Raw genomic sequence first — 19,209 nt, 5'->3', positions numbered from 1 at the left:
TCCAGAAAAGACCCCCTTCTTGCCTGGGGACCAGTCTGACTTTGCAGGACTAATAAATTAGCTACAAGATTAGAAATTACAGTTTAGGGGTCATGCAACCTCTGGCTCTAAGAGTCTGAACCGCCCCAAATTGTTCCTGGGGATAACATCAGTATTGTAAAACCTAAGATCAGTGCTTGAGATATTTTGCAGACCCTGCCCTGGATGGATCAGCTGATACCATACACACTGGTAATCTGGCTCAGTCAGTTCTGCCATCCCACCCAGGAACAGAAGACAGAAAATCTCACCGTGACCCCCATGATTCCATCTTCAACCTGACCGATCAGTACTCCCCACTTCCCAAGCTCCAACCCACCAAATTATCTTTAAAAACTTTGATCCCTGAATGCTTGGGGAGACAGATTTGAGTAATAATAGGACTCTGGTCTTCTACACAGCTGGCTCTGCGTGAATTACTCTTTCTCCATGGCAATTCCCCTGTCTTGATAAATCAGCTCTGTCTAGGCAGCGGGCAAGGTGAACCCATTGGGCGGTTACAATTTTCCCAGCAAAAGACAGGTTTCGAGGGTGTTACCTCATTTTGCTGGCTCTCTGGTTGTCATTCCAAAATATGTCAAAGAAATATATTTTGGGGAAAAATATTTTGATTCCCTTCAGAAGGTAGAGGAAACACACATCATACCATTAGCTGGTTTGCCAAATTTTAGTTGTTAGATCAGAAAACTAAGAAACGGCATTCTTCACCTGGAGCCTGGATTTGTAATATTCAAGAAATTTCATGACCCTTGGAGTCTGCAGGCAGGGTAGTTTACATCACATGAAATCTCAACGATGGTCTTACTTCTGGAACCAGAATCTTTACTCTGCCTGGTGCAAAAGAAGTAACTTGCAAATATAGTGTTCATTTAGACTGAAGCTCATGAAAACTAACTAACTTTGGACTTAGTGACTTTCAGCAAATTATCTAACCTCTCTGGGCTTCAATATCCTCAATTGAAAAATGAAGCAATTGGTCTAGATAAGTGGTCTCTAAACAGTTTTCTAAAACTTTTCCTAGAAAGTGCCCCATCCCTCACTTCCAGGGCACAAGCAGACCCGTTAGGACTTTTTCTGATTTTACCACAGTCTTTAAAGGATACTTACTGCCGATTAAAAGAAAAAAAAATCATTTTGGAGCCACCAGATTGAATTCTACGTTCCCTTCTAGCATTATCATGCTAAATGTGAATGCAGTGTGGTTGACATGAATACATTATTCAGATATTTACTAAGCATCTACTGTGCATTGACCACAGTTTTAGGCATTGAGGATAAAGCAGTAAAGGAGACAAGTCCTTATCCTCACAGAGCATACATTCTAGTTGAGGGATAGATTAATGAACAAAGTGATTACAGGGAATGATTGGTATATTATAGCAGAGAAAGGGCACGGAAGCAGTGGGGATCTCTCTGAGCAGTGGCATCTGAACAGACATCCAAATGAAGCCAGGGAAAGACTATAAAGACCTGGGTAGAACATTCCAGAAAGAGAGAACAGAGAGTGGAAAACCTTGGGCAGACATGAGCCTGCAAATTTATTTTTTACCACATGAACTAATGATCTAGGTCTCCAGCTTCCTTAAGGAAGGAAACACTTGATTTTACTGATTAAGGGTATAGGAGTTTCTTCTACTTGAAATGATGTCTTGTCTTAGTGGTTCCTCCTTACCATTCTCAAGGGCCTCCTCCCACCGCACCTTTGCAGCATGGTATTCAGTTGCAGCAGAGTGAGCATCCCGTCCTGGTGAACTGTCTTGTCCTGCCCCATCCTGTGTATTCGCCTCGGCCGTTCTTGCACCTATTGAAGTTAATGCAACGTGCCTTGACACTGGCTTTTCTTATGCCCTTGAATCTTCCCCATCTATTGGTTAACACTGCTGTTAACCACTGCCTCCAGTCCCCAGGATTCTGCACCCAAAACTCTGGCACAGTCTGTTCAGAACCCAGGCCTCTGTGGTGCTCTCAGCATTTCTTGGGCGTGAAACCCCCAGGGGTTTTTCTCTTTCCATGCTGGAGTAGGCACAAAAGACATTAAGTACCAGGACTTTTGAGCCTCAGTGCTTGGGTTTGATTTCCCTATATAGTAAGTTGAGTAACCTAAAATCTCTTTGCCTTCTTCTTCCTTCTTCCTTCATCCTCTTCTTCCTCTTCCTCTTCTTCTTTCTTCTTTCTTCTTCTTCTTCTTTTTGAGACAGAGTCTCGCTCTGTCACCCAGGCTGGAGTGCAGTGGTGCGATCGCAGCTCACTGAAACCTCTGCCTCCTGGGTTCAAGCAATTCTCATGTCTCAGCCTCCCAAATAGCCGAGGAAGGATGATTACTTGAGCAAAGGAGTTCGAGGCTAGAGTGAGCTATGATTGTGCCACAGCACTCCAGCCTGGGCAACAGAGCAAGACACATCTCTTAAAAAAACAAAAAACACAGCTGGGCGCAGCGGCTCATGCCTGTAATCCCAGCACTTTGGGAGGCTGAGGTGGGCGGATCACCAGGTCAGGAGTTTGAGACCAGCCTGGCCAACATGGTGAAGCCCCAACTCTATTAAAGATTTAAAAAAAAATTAGTCAAGTGTGGTGGCACTTGCCTGTAATCCCAGCTACTCGGGAGGCTGAGACAGGAGAATTGCTTGAAGCCAGGAGGCAGAGGTTGCATTGAGCTGAGATCAAACCATTGCACTCCAGCCTGGCCAACAACAGGGCAAGACTCCATCTAAAAAAACCCATGAAAACCAGAAACCAAAAAAACAATCCAATCAGTTCCTGTCCAGGTTCCTAATCAGGTCTGTTTATGCAAATGAAAGATTGACACTTTCTTAGTTCTGATTGGTTGTTACAGCTGAGCCCTGATTGGCTGGGGCTGGTGAGCCTTGATTGGTTGGTTTCCAAGTCTAAAACCAGAAGTCTCTGTCAGACGTTTCTTTTCAATTGGCTGGAAGTGGGGCTGGGGTGGTGGTGGTTTTTCTAGTCACAGTTTATTTTGGCACTGACAACTGGAACTTGTTTGGCTTGATTTCAGAAAGGGAGATCCTGTGACATTTTATAACATCTTTCTGATAACACAGAGTGTGTGACAGCTCCCTCACCCAGCTATGACCACCTGGTTCTGTTTTAAATCTGAGCACCTTAGCCATGGGGAATCCATTTTGCCTGTCACCCAGGAGCATACTTTAGCACTACCTTACATGACTGCTTTCAGGTACAAATAGCTTAATATATGTACATATATGTAAAATGCTTTTCTTTTTCCTTTGAAGGGTAAATATTTTATTTCTGAGGAATTTCTTACTGCACATTTTCTTTCTTTCTTTCTTTTTTTGAGACGGAGTCTCACTCTGTTGTCCAGGCTGGAGTGCAGTGGCGCAATCTCGGCTCACTGCAACCTCTGCCTCCCATGTTCAAGCGATTCTCCTGCCTCAGCCTCCAGAGTAGCTGGGATTACAGACGTGCACCACCATGTCCAGGTAACTTTGTAGTAGAGACGGGGTTTCGGGTTTCACCATGTTGGCCAGGCTGTTCTCAAACTCCTGACCTCAGGTGATCCACCAGCCTCCGCTTCCCGCAGTGCTGGGATTACAGGCTTGAGCCACCGCGCGCGGCCTTACTGCACATTTTCAAAGAAAGTCTCATAAGAAAGTACAAATGTTATTTTCCCCACATCCCAGAGATAAATAAGAAGGGTATAAAATTTCTTTTTAAATCAGAACACTTGGAAGTTTAGCACCAGCATACAAAATGAACACACAAAAATAAAATAAAATAAAAAGCCTTTGCTATGTATTTCAGATTTTTTTTGGTTGGGGTTCTCCTGAGGTGGTATTAATATTTCTTCTTTGAATTCACATATTGCTTCTTTCAATTTATATAACCAAAACAGTAAAAAACGGGGAAAAACAACCCTAAGTTTGCTGAAAACTGGAGAGGTTGCTGTCTTGTCTTTTGCTGTGCAGGCATTCCCAGTGTCTCAGCTTACTGGAAAAATTTGCTGTCATTTTCCTTTTGCAGTTGTTATTTTCTTAAAGAATAATAGTAAACATTCTAATGTCCAAATCTTGGTTAGTCTTCCACTTTCTTGCTCAGATGTCTCTTTGATGCTGGTAAGATTGAGGTCTGCTTTTTGCTTTATGTTATTTTTGAGTGGTCATTAATTCTTTAGGTTGCCTTGCTGATGGCGAAGGTGCCTGGTGTAACTCAGCGCTGCTCTGCTCAGTGGTGGGAGCAGGGTTCTCAGTTGGGGCTTCACCTGCTTCGGTCTCTGCCATCTTGTGAAGGAGCATTAGGAGGATAGAGGCTACGTAAATAGTTGTGGGGAGGCTGGTATCCACGGCGAGCAGGTTGCTGGCTTGGATGATTGGCTGCTTGTTGATTCCCTTTATTTTCAGCTTCTCCAACAGCTGGGGCAGGTCGTGGCTCTCTGAAGCCAGCTACACATTCCAAATCAAAGCCCTACTCTCCAAAGGACAGGAAGCTTTCCAACATGCAACAAAACGCAGACGTGGGTCTTGAAAAACTGAGCCAAAAAAATCTCACACCAGAAAGCATAGAAGTTTTCCTCCAAAATTGTGTTATAAGTTAAAAGTGCTCTCCTAGAAACTTTTAACCATTAAATAGTCTATCCGAAGTTAATTATTCTATCTGAGCTAATTGTACATCATCTTTGAGGAAAAAAAGTCAGCAATTACTGAAATATCCTTGTGTTTTGATGACAGTCATGGCTACAGAAAAAAAATAACATAAAAAACAAAAAAAATTGACAGTGGTAGCTGTCATTGTCTGTGACAAGGACTCTCTGCAGGTTATAAACCTTGTGCATTGTTAACTTAGACCTGCAATTAGTTCATTCACATTTTGGTGTGATTTAATTGCAAGAATTGTAATTTGAAAGGGAATAATTGGTATGAAACCCAATATTATTTAATTTAATTTTGTTTTACTTTATTCTTTTGATGGACCACTCTCACAGAATAAGGAATACTTGATTTCATGGCCCACAGGTATCTGATGAAAAATCAATCGAATTAGTGATTTCATTTTGCAATTTACATTTAAATAAAAAGGGATGGAGAGAATTCGTTCAAGAAGTTAAAAAAAATTAGCCTTACTTAAATGGTGTTTAATATAAAACACAAAAACACTAAAATAATTCCAAAGTTAATCTTCTACTCTTCTACTCCACTTTTACTCATGACTTTGCAATGACTGGGAACAGGGGTAAGTGATGACATGAAAAATGATGTGGAAAAACAAAAGAGCAAGAATTCGATATAACAGGTTATTTCTATATTTCTATATTTGGATTTAGCCAGTTCATCTGCCCGATATTCTGACCTGTGGGTTTACATAAAGATTTTCTCAGAGACAACTGGGGTATAGTGAAAGGAGCTTTGACACTGTAAACAGAAATCGTTTTTTCAAAAAGTCTCAATTTGGCCATTGTTTTTCTGTACGATCAAGTCATAATTTCTCTACTCCTGTTTCTCATGTAGAATAAGGAGTTAATAAGTTAAACTTCACAATGTTATGGTGATGATTCAATAAAATAATGCCTGTGAAAATGCTATGTGAAGTACAAACTATGCATGGGAAGATGTTAAATTTTAAATGAGGGTTTCATTTAGTTGGGAGAAGCCTAGATCATAAGCATCTAGTGCCTCAACATCCTGCAGCCTAGTCTGGGTAGACTGCCTCTCAGAAAAGTAGAGGATTCTGTTAGCTGCAAGGCAGGTGAACGGCAATGCAGAGCAGGGGGCCAAGGGCAACGTCTAGATAAAGCAAAAATGTATCTGGTATTTACTATATCTCATGCACTCCAAAGCCGAACTCTTTTTTTTTCTGTAGAAATCCTGCCCATTCCTGCTTATGTATTAAGGGAATTTGGGTCGTCATTTCAAGAAAGTTAAGGATAAAGGAAACATTTCAATTTCCATAGTGTTGATAAAGAATTGCAGCACATTAACAAGGTGTATCATGTAGAACTTTTTTTTTTTTTTTTTGAGTCTCCCTCTGTTGCACCCAGGCTGGAGTGCAGTTGGGGCGATCTCAGCTCACTGCAACCTCCGCCTCACAGGTTCAAGCGATTCTCCCACCTCAGTCTCCCAAGTAGCTGGGATTACAGGTGCCCGCCACCACGCCCAGCTAATTTTTTGTATTTTTAGTAGAGACGGGGTTTCACCATATTGGCCAGGCTGGTCTCGAACTCCCAACCTCAGGTGATCTGCCCACCTCAGCCTCCCAAAGTGGTGGGATTACAGGTGTGAGCCACCGTGCCCAGCCTAGAGCTTCATTTTAATTTGCATCACTGTCACATGGCAGTAAATGCTAGGCCTTTTCACAGCTCCTTGCTTTATAGGAAATCTCTATGGAGTCTTTATTAGGAGCCTGTTGTAATGCTTTTGAAAGGAAATGCAACTTTATGTTCTTTTTACACTCAGGAGTCTGAAAGGTACATTGTTTTTTAAGAGTGCTGCACAGAGCAAAACTAACTTTACCACCTTGAGGTGTCAACAGTGAGAGAAACGGAGGAAGTCACAACTTTTGAGATGAGAGAAGCTTTTTAGGTAACTACGAGGTGTTTTAAAAAGTACCTTGTCTCTTTGGTAAGTGGAGTTTCCCAACTCCCATTCAATGATCTGTCAAAGTTAGAATGCACATGAAAGGTGCATTGAGACAACGGTACTTGTCTGAGAGGGAAACAAAAATTTGTTTTTTGATGAATCCTTCCAAAATAGATCAAATTGAAGCTGCTTTGAGGCACCAACTAAGGAAATCTGATTTTAGCCTTCTTTTTTCCCCCTCTCGGTTGTAGTTATTCTAAGTGACAAAGAACAAATTATGTTAAGAGAGGTTGACATTTTTAGGAGCTGCTTTTCAAAACATAGAAACCAACATTCTTCTTCTTGGCTGACTTACGTTTGAATGTGTGTTTGCCTTGGGTTAGGAGATACAGCCTCCCAAAAGACGTGGCTCTACCATCATCAGGCAGCTCTTTCTAAGGAATGATTAACCTATCAGATATATTTTCTTCTCTTTAGTAACAAACCAACGTTCCCCTTTCCGTGCACCCATTTGCTACATCTCCATTCTACTCTGTTAAGATTATGACTGTCTCTTGGATTCCAGGCCTTCTCATAGACGTGTCTTTCCACTGTCCAGGAGCAGCTTTGTATTCTGAAATCTAATCAGAGAGTAAGTTCATTCCGCAAATATTTCTTTTCACAACTGTTTATTGAAGGACAGTGTGTTACAGGCTCTGTGCTAGCTGCTGGAATGCAGCTATGAACCAGGTGGAGAAAGATCCCTACCCTATAGGAGCTTACACTCAGGGAAAAGGGGAATCAGCTTCCTTGATGAAATATAAGTTGGTCTATTTAAATTCTTCTCTAGCTTTCTCATCCCAACATGTGTACCTGTGCAGTTCAAACAGATTCTAGAAAGACTGGGACAGAATTCCTGTTAAGAGAAGATTGCATTTACTGTGCTAGAGCATTTGTTTCTCAGAGCCCAAAAGCTCTTTCTGCTGTAGATGTCTTATCAAGATTATATGAGGAGAGCCTGAAACATAATCCTTCTCACTGCCATTTCCATATCTCTGCCGTAAGGCCCTTGTTTTAAATTCTAGAAGGTGAAAACAATTCACAAACAGAAATGATTAATGGCATGAAGGACAGATTTATGGGAAAGGATCTTAAGAGATAAATATGTATGGGTTGACTTTAGGAGGCTCTCAGAAATTGTTCTTGGTGATATAGTTAGTGAGGAAGGATTAGCATGATATTAAAGCTAAAACAAAGTAGGGTAGAAGAGGATGATTCAGGATGTTTGGGAATACATAATTTTTTTTTTTTTTTGAGACGGAGTCTCGCTCTGTCACCCAGGCTGGAGTGCGGTGGTGTGACCTCAGCTCACTGCAACCCCTGTCTCCCAGGTACAAGCAATTCTCCTGCCTCAGCCTCCTGAGTAGCTGGGACTACAGGTGTGCACCATCATGCCCAGCTAATTTTTGTATTTTTAGTAGAGGCGGAGTTTTGCCATGTTGGCCAGGCTGGTCTTGAACTCCTGACCTCAGGTGATTCGCCCGACCCGGCCTTCCAAAGTGCTGGGATTATAGGCGTGAGGCACTGCGTCTGGCCTGGAATACTTAACATTCGTACGATGCTTTACAGGTGAATAACAATACTGGATATCATTGATTAAGGGCTTAGCATGTGACAAGCACTTACACAAAAAGTTATTTAACAAATATTCGTTAAGTGCCTCGTATGTGCAAGGAGCGGTTCTAGTTTCTGGAGATACAACCTGAAACAGGAAAGACAAAAAAATCCTTCCCTAATGGAGCTTGCATTTAGTTGGGGAAGGTAGAATATATACAAAATAAATCAGTAATATATGTTATTGGGTCAAGTGGTGTTAAGTGCATGAGTGTATGATTATCTGCACAGCTTGCAGAGTAATTTCACAAACATCATTTACTCATTTAACAAATATTTATTGAGAATACAGTATGTACCAGCCATTGTGCTCATAACAACCATATAGTTGTTAGCATTTTAAGACCAAAATATTGGGATTTAGACCGGCTAAATGATCTTTCCAAAGTAATAGAGCTGAAGGCAGGGCATGATGGGCTTGTACCTTCAATCCCGGCACTTTGGGAGGCTGAGGTGGGAGGATGGCTTGAGGCCAGGAGTTTGAGATCAGCTTGGTCAACACAGAGAGACCCTGTGTCTACAACTAAAAAAAAAAATTACAGCTGGTAAATTGCAGAGCCAAGACCCAAACCCATATTTTCAGTTTCTAAGTATAGTCCTCTTTCTGATGCAATAGCTGTAACTTAAAAATCTGAGCCTTGAAGCTTGTTTCTACTTTCACTCCTTCTGTTGCTGTAAGAGTGAAATAAATATGTTTCTAGGGAAGTGGATTTCTACCTTCAGGGCTTCCTGGATATGTGTGTTGCTTGGGCAATATTTTGTCTTCAATTAGATGAGTTTGGATAGCTTAAAAATTCACTGTGACTTGCAAAAGAAATGTTTTTTAAACCTTTACATTCATACACTTTTCTTTAAATGACTTTAAAGAAAGACATTTACTGTAATGTTCCCCTCTCTGTTTCATATTCTCTACTTAATTTTATTCCTTCCATTTCCTCTGGTCATATGAATTTTAAAATTAGGCCGTTTGACTCTTTTATAAACTGTATTTGGAGGCTCTGTCAAACCTCAGTGAGACTTTGCTGGATTCTTAAAAGCCCATGGCTCTCTGAATTCATCCTTTACATGAGAAAGCAGGGGAGATTCTTGGAAATAATCTGAGTTGACATCTATTTCTGTTGTTTTACAATAGTTTCCCAAAGTTTGCAGTTTTAAGTAAATTTAGAACAATTGTAAAAAAGTCAGCACACAAAGTTGAAAATGGTAGAGTTGTAGGCCAGGGAATTCAGACTTCTTATCCTGAATGTTTACACACGGATTTTTCTTTAGATGTATTTTTAACACTGTCTCCTTTGCTTTTATTTTTGCCACAAGGTAAACCCACCTCCAGTAAATAGTTTTGAAATGATTTTAAACCAGGGCGAATGCAGTAAGAAAACCAATATATTACAATGAACAGAGCATAGTTAAAAAAAAATAGTTGGGTGGCTTGGGTATTTAATAATCTTTAAAAAGATACAAAAGCAATAATCTTTAAAAATATAAAAACAACTTTTTGTTCAATGTAGATATTATCATTGTTAATATTTTGGTATGGCCTATCCTTTCAGACATGTTTTCCCCTGTAAAAAATGGGATCATATGTTGTGGACTTCATTTCTTTTTTCTTTGTCCACATCATTTTTATGGCTCTTTAGTAGACTGACATATTATGATTTGTCTAACCATTTGTCTATTGACCTTTTAAATTATTTCCAGTTTTTAAACTCTTATTAATAATTTACAGTGAACATCCTTAAAGTAAAATATTTGAACACATCTGTGATTATTTTCTTAAACTAGTTCACAGAAGTTAAATTGTTAGGTCAAAGTGTATATGGAATTCAAAGGCTTTTGTTAGTTTTGTCAAACTGTCCTCAAAATTCTGTATTCCCGTAAGTAATATATGGTGAGTTAAAACATTGGGTAAGAAACTAATAAATGCAAACCAGGTACAGTGGCATGGTGCCTGTATTTCTAGCTACTTGAGAGGCTGAAGCAGGAGGACCACTTGAGCCCAGGAATTGGAGACCATAGTGCTCTATGACTATGCCTATGAACAGCCACTGCGCTCTAGCCTGGACAACAGAGCAAGACCCAGGCTCTAAAACAATCAAGTGAAATCCAAAAAAAAAAAACATTAAATGCACAATACATAATACATAATCTAAAAAAGCACAATACATAATTTAAAAAAGAGGAGTTCAGATCACATCAGCCACTAAGAATATTCTGTTCCTTCATTTAGGGGGATTTTCTATTTGAAAACCATCCCAAAGAAAGAAAAATGGAACACCATTACAGTTGAGGTCTATGTAGTGTACTGAACTGGTAATCTGAAAATCTGGTCCCTAGCCCTGGCTGTGCTGCTCATTTGATGTGTGTGGCTCTGCCAGCCAGTTATTCTACCTGGGCCTAGTATGCTTTATTCGTAGTGTGACCATACCTCTTGCTCTATGTCTGTGGCACAAGCATAATAATTAAAAGCATTTTCTTTTACTCTCAAAGTGGACAATGAAGTCTGTGCTTGTCCCACTTACTTTTATGTGAGGTATTTCCACTGTTAAAATGGATATATGTTGTTTTGCCTGCCCAGCCTCTTCCCCTTGTTGTTTTCTGTTGTGGAGCCACTGTCTCCCATCATCAGTCAATGTGTCTGCAGCCTAAGTCTATCCCAGACACATGGCCAGCGTGGGCCAGTCAGAGCACCACAGCCTCTTGGACTCAGAGATGAATCTAAAAATAGCCATGTGACCCAAATCAGGCTCCTGTGAGCTGTCCTCCTGGATGTCTGCGGGGCTGGTGGTGCACTGGCTCATTTTGGTCCGCAAGAGCCAATTATTAAATTTCTAGGAGTTTTGTCAATCAGTTGTTAAACACAGCCATTATTAACAATTAGATTATATAAACTTACAATTAAAGTATATTAAAACAAAGGTAGGTGAATACTTCAAACTCACAGCTGCCTTATTATTTTACTACATCTTATATTACCTATCATCTTGAGTTATTTATGTGTTTTCACTCTATATGGCGGAAATACTACAGAATGGACTACTGCACATCTCCTCTCAACTCCATGTTTAGTGATGTTAAGTTGGTAGGTTGAAATTGGCCAGGGTGGGAGTATTTATACCATGGAAACTGGCAAATGTTATAAACCAGATTTTTTTTTTTTCTGGAAAGTTAAACACTTACCTTCACATCACTGGCTTGAACTAATCATTTGCTTTTTACTTTGTCACTATGCTGGTAAAATGTAGTCCTGGAGTAGCAGGAGGGCCATTTCGGTCATTTGGGGAGGGCTTGCCCAAGAACTCTGCTAGTGAAAAGAAAAGTAGATCTGAGGGCTACAGAATGATGGGATTCTTATTTTTCCTTTGGCTTTATGGAGGTATAATTGACAAATAAAAATAGAGACAAGCTTGGTGTGGTGGTTCATTCCTGTAATCTCAACATTTTGGGAGGCTGAGACAGGAGGATTGCTTGAGCCTTGGAGTTTGAGACCAGCCCAGACAACATAGCAAGATCCTGTCTTTACAAAAAATTAAAAATTTATGCCGTGTGCAGTGGCTCATGCCTGTAATCCCAGCAGGCTGGGAGGCTGAGGTGGGCAGATCACCTGAGGTCAGCAGTTCGAGACCAGCCTGGCCAATATGGTGAAACCCTGTCTCTACTAAAAATACAAAAAAAAAAATTTATCTGGGCATGGTGGTGCATGCCTGTGATCTCAGCTACTCTGGAGGCTGAGGCAGGAGAATTGCTTGAACCTGGGAGGTGGAGGTTGCAATGAGCCGAGATTGCACTGCTGTACTCCAGCCTGGGTGACAGAGCAGTCTCCATCTCTAAATAAATAAATAATAAATAAATAAATAAATAAATAAATAAATAAATAAAAATCTAGCCAGATGTGTTGGCATGCACCTGAAGTCCTAGCTACTCAGGAGGCTGAGGTGGGAGTATCACTTGAGCCCAGGAGGTGGAGGCTACAGTGAGCCAAGATCGTGCCATTGCACTTCAGCCTGAGTGACAGAGCGAGACAGACCCTGTATCAAAAAAAAAAAAAAAAAAGACAAGACTCTTAATGTATGTATTTGGTATTTTAGTTGGATGAGAAACTGGCTTAATCCACATTAGGTTTCTATAATCTATAAATAAAAGTCTTTTGATAATACAGACTCTCTATATCTCTAAGACTTGTAGCTTAATGATATCTGATTTCAAAATTAAATAAGAGGAGGAACTTCTTAGATAATATTTGAGTGCCCATAGTTACTATCTTTGACAAGAAGTCAAATAAAAAATATTCCATAATGAATTCACACAATTTATCTTCAAAACATTCAGTACTGTATAATGTTAGCATTAAATGTCTTGTACCCAAATTTAAGCCATAAGACAGATGAAATAAACTGATGTTAATAATTTCACTCATTTTACAAGATTCCCCCCTTCTTTTGAAAATAAAATATTGTGTTTAAGCTGATCCACTTTAAAATAATTTTTTAAACCAACTTTTAATTATCCTCAGATAGTGATTATTATCTATATTCAACCACAGCACTGTGTCTAGAAAGCCCTGTTAAGATATAGTTACTCTGCCTTTTAAGAACACTGTACTTTCTCCCTTTGAAATATTGATTTCATTTTACCAGCGTGATGTCCCCACGGTGCACCCTGAGGTGGTATTTGTTAATTAGTGAATGAGTCTGGAGTAGGTCCTACTGAGATATTAGGAATACTCTCCAATTTGACACAGCTGAAGTGCATATTTAACATTTTATTCCTGGCTCACTGTAGTTATGACCCATCTCGCATATTGTTGATTCAAAAGAATCAAAATCCCATCGGTGTGTTCGCTTCCTGGTACTTGACTGTTGATAGCTCGGAAGTGTTGGTGGTTAATAGTCAACATTCACAAAAATCTTATGAGGCCAAACCTCATAACTTGCCAAGTGCTAAGATGATTTAAATTTACCATCCCTGAAATAAAGTGTTCTTTTCTTTCTCTGGCTTAAAAAGATGTTAGAAAAAGTCTGTTTTGATTTGGATGATTATGTTTAGAAATAAACTAAATAATAAAAACCTTGACGCTGCCATTATTAGCTCTTTTAGGGGTTTCCTTGTCAATAGCTGGTTGCCTCCTCTTAATTCTATTGCTAGTTTGCCCCCTTTTCAATAGTGAGTTGTCATCTTGCAACTATAACAGAACAAGCTATTTAAATTAATGTGAATGGGAACTGTGATGTATTGGAACGAAACAAGCACTTTTGGGGACTGACCTTGAGTTAATTCCCTGCACCAGCATTTGCATTTCCCAAAGTGTGTTCCAAGAACCCTAGTTAGGGAAACATTTCATGTCAGTATTTCTCAGTGTGCAGATAATCTGCATCTGAACTACCTGGGGTGTTAAAGTACAGGCTCCAGGGCTGCTTCTGAGGGGCTTGGTAATATGAATTTTCAACAGTTTCTCAGAGTGATTCACATGTACTTTGGCAAAAAGGAAACTAGTAAATTTGTGAATTACTTTCTTTTTTTTTTTCCTTTTTTTGTTTCGTTTTGTTTTGTTTAAACAAATGTGCACCACGATGTTTCAACAAGCAAGACAAATGCCATGAATGTGAAAGCTGCAGTTTGCAATATACCACATTTAGAACCCAGGGTAGGTGAATTAGACAGAGGTGGTAGTCATTCTAATTAAACAATCAGGTAATTTCACGACAAGTATCAAAACTGTCCACTTAAGTTTCTTTTATCTTGATGATAAGAGGTCCCACGTTGACTCCAATCTCTTCGTTGTGTTTTGTGTGAGACCCATCACAGAATGGGAATTTTTGGACCTCCAGAAACGACAGTACACAGCATTATCTCCCAAATCCTCCATGTCAAAAGCATGTACTGTCTTGGGGTTGTCTTTCTGGATGTGAAGGTTTATCACAGCTTTATTTGGATGATCTTTAACATAAAATCTTTTGTAAGCTAGATAACCAATTGCAGCTGTCCCAGCAGCAACGGTAACTGCTGCCATCCATTCAACTCGTCCGCTGGAACTGGAAGTCAGACTCACGGCGCCGTCGCTTGCAAGGCGTGTGCACTAGGATACCGAGCACAAACGGGTTCGCGCGGCCAGCGAGAGTCAAGGTAGGTGCCAGCGGCGTACTAACGTTACCGACTCCGCGCTGCTACCGCCGAATTACTTTCTTGACTTACAGATACATTAGCAAATTAAAGGATCTGAAAAGGATCTGAAAAGTCCTGTAGTAGAGACCTGTTTAACTTTTTTAAACCCAGGACTTTCTCAAATTGTTTGATTTTTCAGTTTCTTTTGTTTTTTGAGACAGTCTCACTCTCTTGCCCAGGCTGGAGTGCAGGGGTGCGATCTTGGCTCACTGCAACCTCCGCCTCCTGGGTTCAAGCTATTCTCCTGTCTCAGCCTCCCAAGTAGCGGGGACTACAGGTGTGTGCCACCACACCTGGCTAATTTTTTGTATTTTTAGTAGAGACAGGGTTTCACCATGTTGGCCTGGCCTCAAACTCCTGGCTTCCCACCACCTAGGCCTCCCAAAGTGCTGGGATTACCCGTGTGAGCCCCACTGCACCCCGCCTCAAATTGTTTGATTACAGAATTCTTTTTTGGGAGGAACATTTGTTAGTTGATCAAATACTATTGGGAAAAGTTACTCTATCTAATAGCATAATAATTGTAGATTGTTGCAATTGCTTGCTAGTTTGATACAGAGTTACTGTAGTGTCTTGCTTTAAGCATTAGACAGACATCTGAGTGTGCATCCTGAATTTTATACTGTTGGTTCAGTTACCTAGCAGTCATGTTCTCTTAATCACAAGGGAGATAGAGCGAAAGAGTGAGTTAATACCAGAAACATTGCTAGAAAAATAAACAAGTGTTTCTGATACTATCGTATTTTATGAAGGGTGATGTATATGAATACTTCTGGCAATGTATTTTGCCCAGACATTCTAGTCTTCACTCTACACCTCCAGAGAAGAGATCTGGGAGATCTGGTTGCCATTTGACAGTAGACTCTACAGAGGGAGGAGCAAGGAGCTCTTCCAGAAACACCAATCAAGTAGAACAATGGGAAAGAAGTAAACACAGTTGAGCAGGAAATTGGATGGAAGTGAAGTAATTCTTCACTCTGCAGCAGAAGTGGTTAAAGGCGACCCCAGTTTTTCTTCCCACCATTCTCCCATTAGGCATAAACAACACAGAGCCAGGCAGTAAAGAAATGATAAGGGAGGACTGAACTTTAGGGACTTCTCTCTGGGGGTGGGACTGCCTTTTGCTTGGCTCTAGAACTAGAGGGACAAAGATGGGTCCAGAGTAAAGGAAGCAGGGCACAGATTAGCTGGAGGGAGAGAGATAAGGAGACCTCTGGGTTTCCTTTCAAATTGCCTGGGTTGATTGACCAGGATAGAGAAGGAGGCCAAATCCTGGGCTTGCTCATCCCGTCGCTCACCACACAAGGCATTTCATTTCTCCATGCTTTTGCACGCCTTGTCTCCTTTGTTTCTTCTTTTCTTTGTTTTTTTTTCTTTCCTTCTTTTTTTTTTTTTTTTTTTTTTTTTTTTGAGACAGGGTCTCTCTCCTTTACCTAGGCTGGAGTACAGTGGCTTGAACATGGCTCACAGCAGCCTCGACTTCCGGGGCTCAAGCAATTCTTCTGCCTCAGCCTCCCAAGTAGCTAGAACCACAGGTGCGCATCACCACGCCTGGCTTTTTTTTTTTTTTTGTAGAGGCAAGTCCTTGCCATCTTGCCCAGACTTGTCTGGAACTCCTGGGCTCAAGCCCTTCTCCTACCTTGGCCTCCCAAAGTACTGAGATTACAGGCGTTAGTCATTGTATCCAATCCTGCCTCCTTTATTTCAAATGCCCTTGCCTTGTTCTCTCCCTCTATGTGCCCATGGAACTTTGCTGATTTTTCTAACTTAACCTCATAATATGTTAATGGTATGCAGCGAGATTGGGAGCTTTTTGAAGGGCAGAGATAATGTCTTATTTATCTTGAGTATCTTGCACTAGGCTCAGCTTCTAGCATAAAACAGCTTTTCAATTAATGTTTGTGGTAGCCAGGGAGATCAGAAATCTCAACAGGATGCCTCTAAATAATCTTTAGAGTACTCATGTAGAGTTCAGTGGTATAGAGCTTTAGAGCTGGAGGCTATCTATAGACCCTCCTCATTTTACAAATAGGGCAGTGATAGTTCACTCAAGAGGCAAGCAGCGACCTAGGACTCAGGCCTCCTGCCTCTCAGTCCTATGTTCTTTTGACTCCCCGAAGGTGGTTTGTGTAATTAAAAAAACCCTCAAAACTCACACTACCCAATGCTGCATGACCCTTTATGAATTATAGTATAAAGCAGTATTCCATGTAATATTTGCATCAGTGAAAAATGCAGAGACATTGAGCTAGAAAGTGATTTAAGGAGGATGTTCTGCCTCCACATAGAATGTGTTCCATTTCTGAATTTTTGCATCCCATTGTGCGCCTTTCTAATTCTTGGCTTAGCTTGGAAGCTGCAGTTAAAAAATGCTGGGTGAGAAGCTATTCTCCTGGTACTTTCAACTTTATTGGAAAGAGAAGGTCTCATAAATCACATAAGGGAACTGGGGCCTGTAGGATTGCTTAGTTGCCAAGTGAATTCTGATTGATTGCTTTGGAAAATATGTACATTTTCCAGGAGCTTATCTGAAATAAAATAAAGATTCATACTTTCTCCAGACTGAGCTCTCACTCCACCAGATTTCAGTCATACTCTGGTCATTTTAATCCAGTGAAAGGGCAGTTAAATGAACAGTGTAAGCATTAGAAGTGTAGTAAAAAATCTGAACAGCAAAGCACAAATGTTATTTCAAATAGAGAAAGGTTTGGAACACCAAAAACACTCCTAACTAAACAAAATTAGAACCAGATTCAGGTTCTATGACTCGTGTTGACTTAAGCTTCTTCCTAATAATGGCCAGCATATCAGAGTGGAGAAATTGTTGGGAAAACCATGTTATCAGACGCAGGTATCACTTCCGTATCAGGAAGCACTGTGAATTAGGATTTCAGGAGAACTGAAATTGTGTGTGTCCACAGAGAGCGAAATTAAATGGGAGGAAAACATTTGGATCTTAATCCTTTGAGGTCACAGAAACTGTTGAAAATCTATGAAAGCTGTGTAAAAATTCACATGCATATGAAAACTTTCAGACCCACGATGCCCATAGGGTGCTGGGAACCTACATTAAGTACCTCTTATTTAACTATTTTTCCTAGAATTTCTGGTTTCTATATGTGGCAGATCTGCCTGGCTGGCACCTGGAACTTCCAGCCTCTTCACACACATACACTGTAGGGCCAGGTTGTAGCAAAAAACAAAAAAACAAAAAAAAACAACAACAACAAAAAAAAAACAGAAAAGGAAAAAAGAGGACAGAACATCTGCTGTGAGGCTGATTCAGTTTTACTCAGGGTGAAGAGAAGTGGCCTTAATCCCCTACAGATTTCCTTTACTTTGTTGTTGTGCAGAGGGATCATCTGGCAGAGATATTAAATTTTCTCAGCATTTATTTATACTTTCATTTGTAGTACGTCTGAAAGGAAAATGCAAATTTTTAATTGGACTGACTTGGTAACTTGGTTCAGTGATAGGCTGGGTTCAAAATTGCTCCATCCCCGTTTATCAGATGATTACAGTTTAGGTGGGTAGCAAATTCTGCTTTATCTTGGAGATATACAGTTTAAGAGATTTTCTAGTCTTCATTCATTACCATTTCTTCTGAATTCATCTCTGGTGAACTAAGGAAGACTTCTTGCTGTATGATTAGCCTACTGAACATGATGATGCATTCCTGAACAGACATGGGAAAGGCAGGTTGATAATAATAGTCTACAGCACTTTTTGTTTATCCAGAAATCTGCCATCCCCAGGAGGTTGACATATAATCCCATACTTAATCTGTCATCCATACTTTATGTAATAATAATAATAATGATAATGATAATCATTTACACTTATATAGCCACTTTCATCTAGGGTATCTTAAAGCTTTACAAACACTAATTAATTCTCCTGGTCTCCCTGTGAACTAGGTAAGGCCCGTTTTACAGATGAGGCATTTGAGGCACAGAAAGGACGAATGGCTTTCTCAAGGCCCTTGGGTACTGAATGACAGAGAGCTCTGTACTTCCAGTTGTCTAGAGCCAGCTGCATCTTCTGGGTGAGTGAGTGGGAGGGACCACACCAGAATAAGGCCTTCTAAGACTTGGTTACCTAAACCCTAGTAGTGCATAGAAGCTCTGGGAGAGTTTCCAAAGTATGTGCTTTTTCATCCCCAGCACACACATGCACAGCCTGTGAGTGGTTGTTTTTGAGGTCTAAGCAGTAGAGGTGGAGTTAAAGTTGGCTGTCATATATCTTTGGATAGGAAGGAAAGGAAAGAACGTGGGCAGAGAATTGCATTTTAAGTGGATGTTGCTGAGATGCATCAGCCTACTCTACACTGAATCAGAGTAATCCTGACTTTTGACTTGTTTTATTCTGTTCCACTACATGAACCATTTGATATGTACATAACAAGGATGCAATGATTAAAGAGAGTCCAGTATGCAATTGGCAAAGCACCTAATGGAAACTAGCTTCTCACTGTTTCCAGGCATTTTAGTTTTAGAGAATCCTTGAAATTCTCCCAAATGGGTGGTGCTGAATTCCAGGGAAAATGATGTTTAATGAGTGCTTCTCTCTCTCTTTAATTGCAAGAAGAAATAGACAAATGAGGGCTTATCAAATGTTAATATGCATACCAGTCACCTAGGGATCTGTTAAAATACAGATTGTTGCTTAGTAATTCTGGAGTGGCGCCCAAGATCATGCTTCCAGTTGATGCCCATGATAATGGTCCCTATAGCTTGCTCTGAATAGTGAGACTCTACGCTACTGTTTACAATTCCGATGAGCTTATTCCCACAACATACTGCTCTGGAGG

At 40.4% G+C, this 19,209-nt stretch overlaps 1 pseudogene; it reads right to left on the bottom strand.

Moving 5' to 3' along the window:
* Positions 1–13,155: 13,155 nt before the first annotated feature.
* LOC106635367 (CDGSH iron-sulfur domain-containing protein 1-like) lies at positions 13,156–18,087 on the bottom strand (annotated as a pseudogene).
* Between the last annotated feature and the right edge of the window lie 1,122 nt (positions 18,088–19,209).

The sequence above is a fragment of the Pan paniscus genome, chromosome 10, assembly GCF_029289425.2.
Source record: "Pan paniscus chromosome 10, NHGRI_mPanPan1-v2.0_pri, whole genome shotgun sequence".
NCBI lineage: Eukaryota > Metazoa > Chordata > Mammalia > Primates > Hominidae > Pan > Pan paniscus.
Note: the sequence above shows the minus strand (reverse complement) of the source record. Positions and strands in the feature narration are given on the sequence as shown.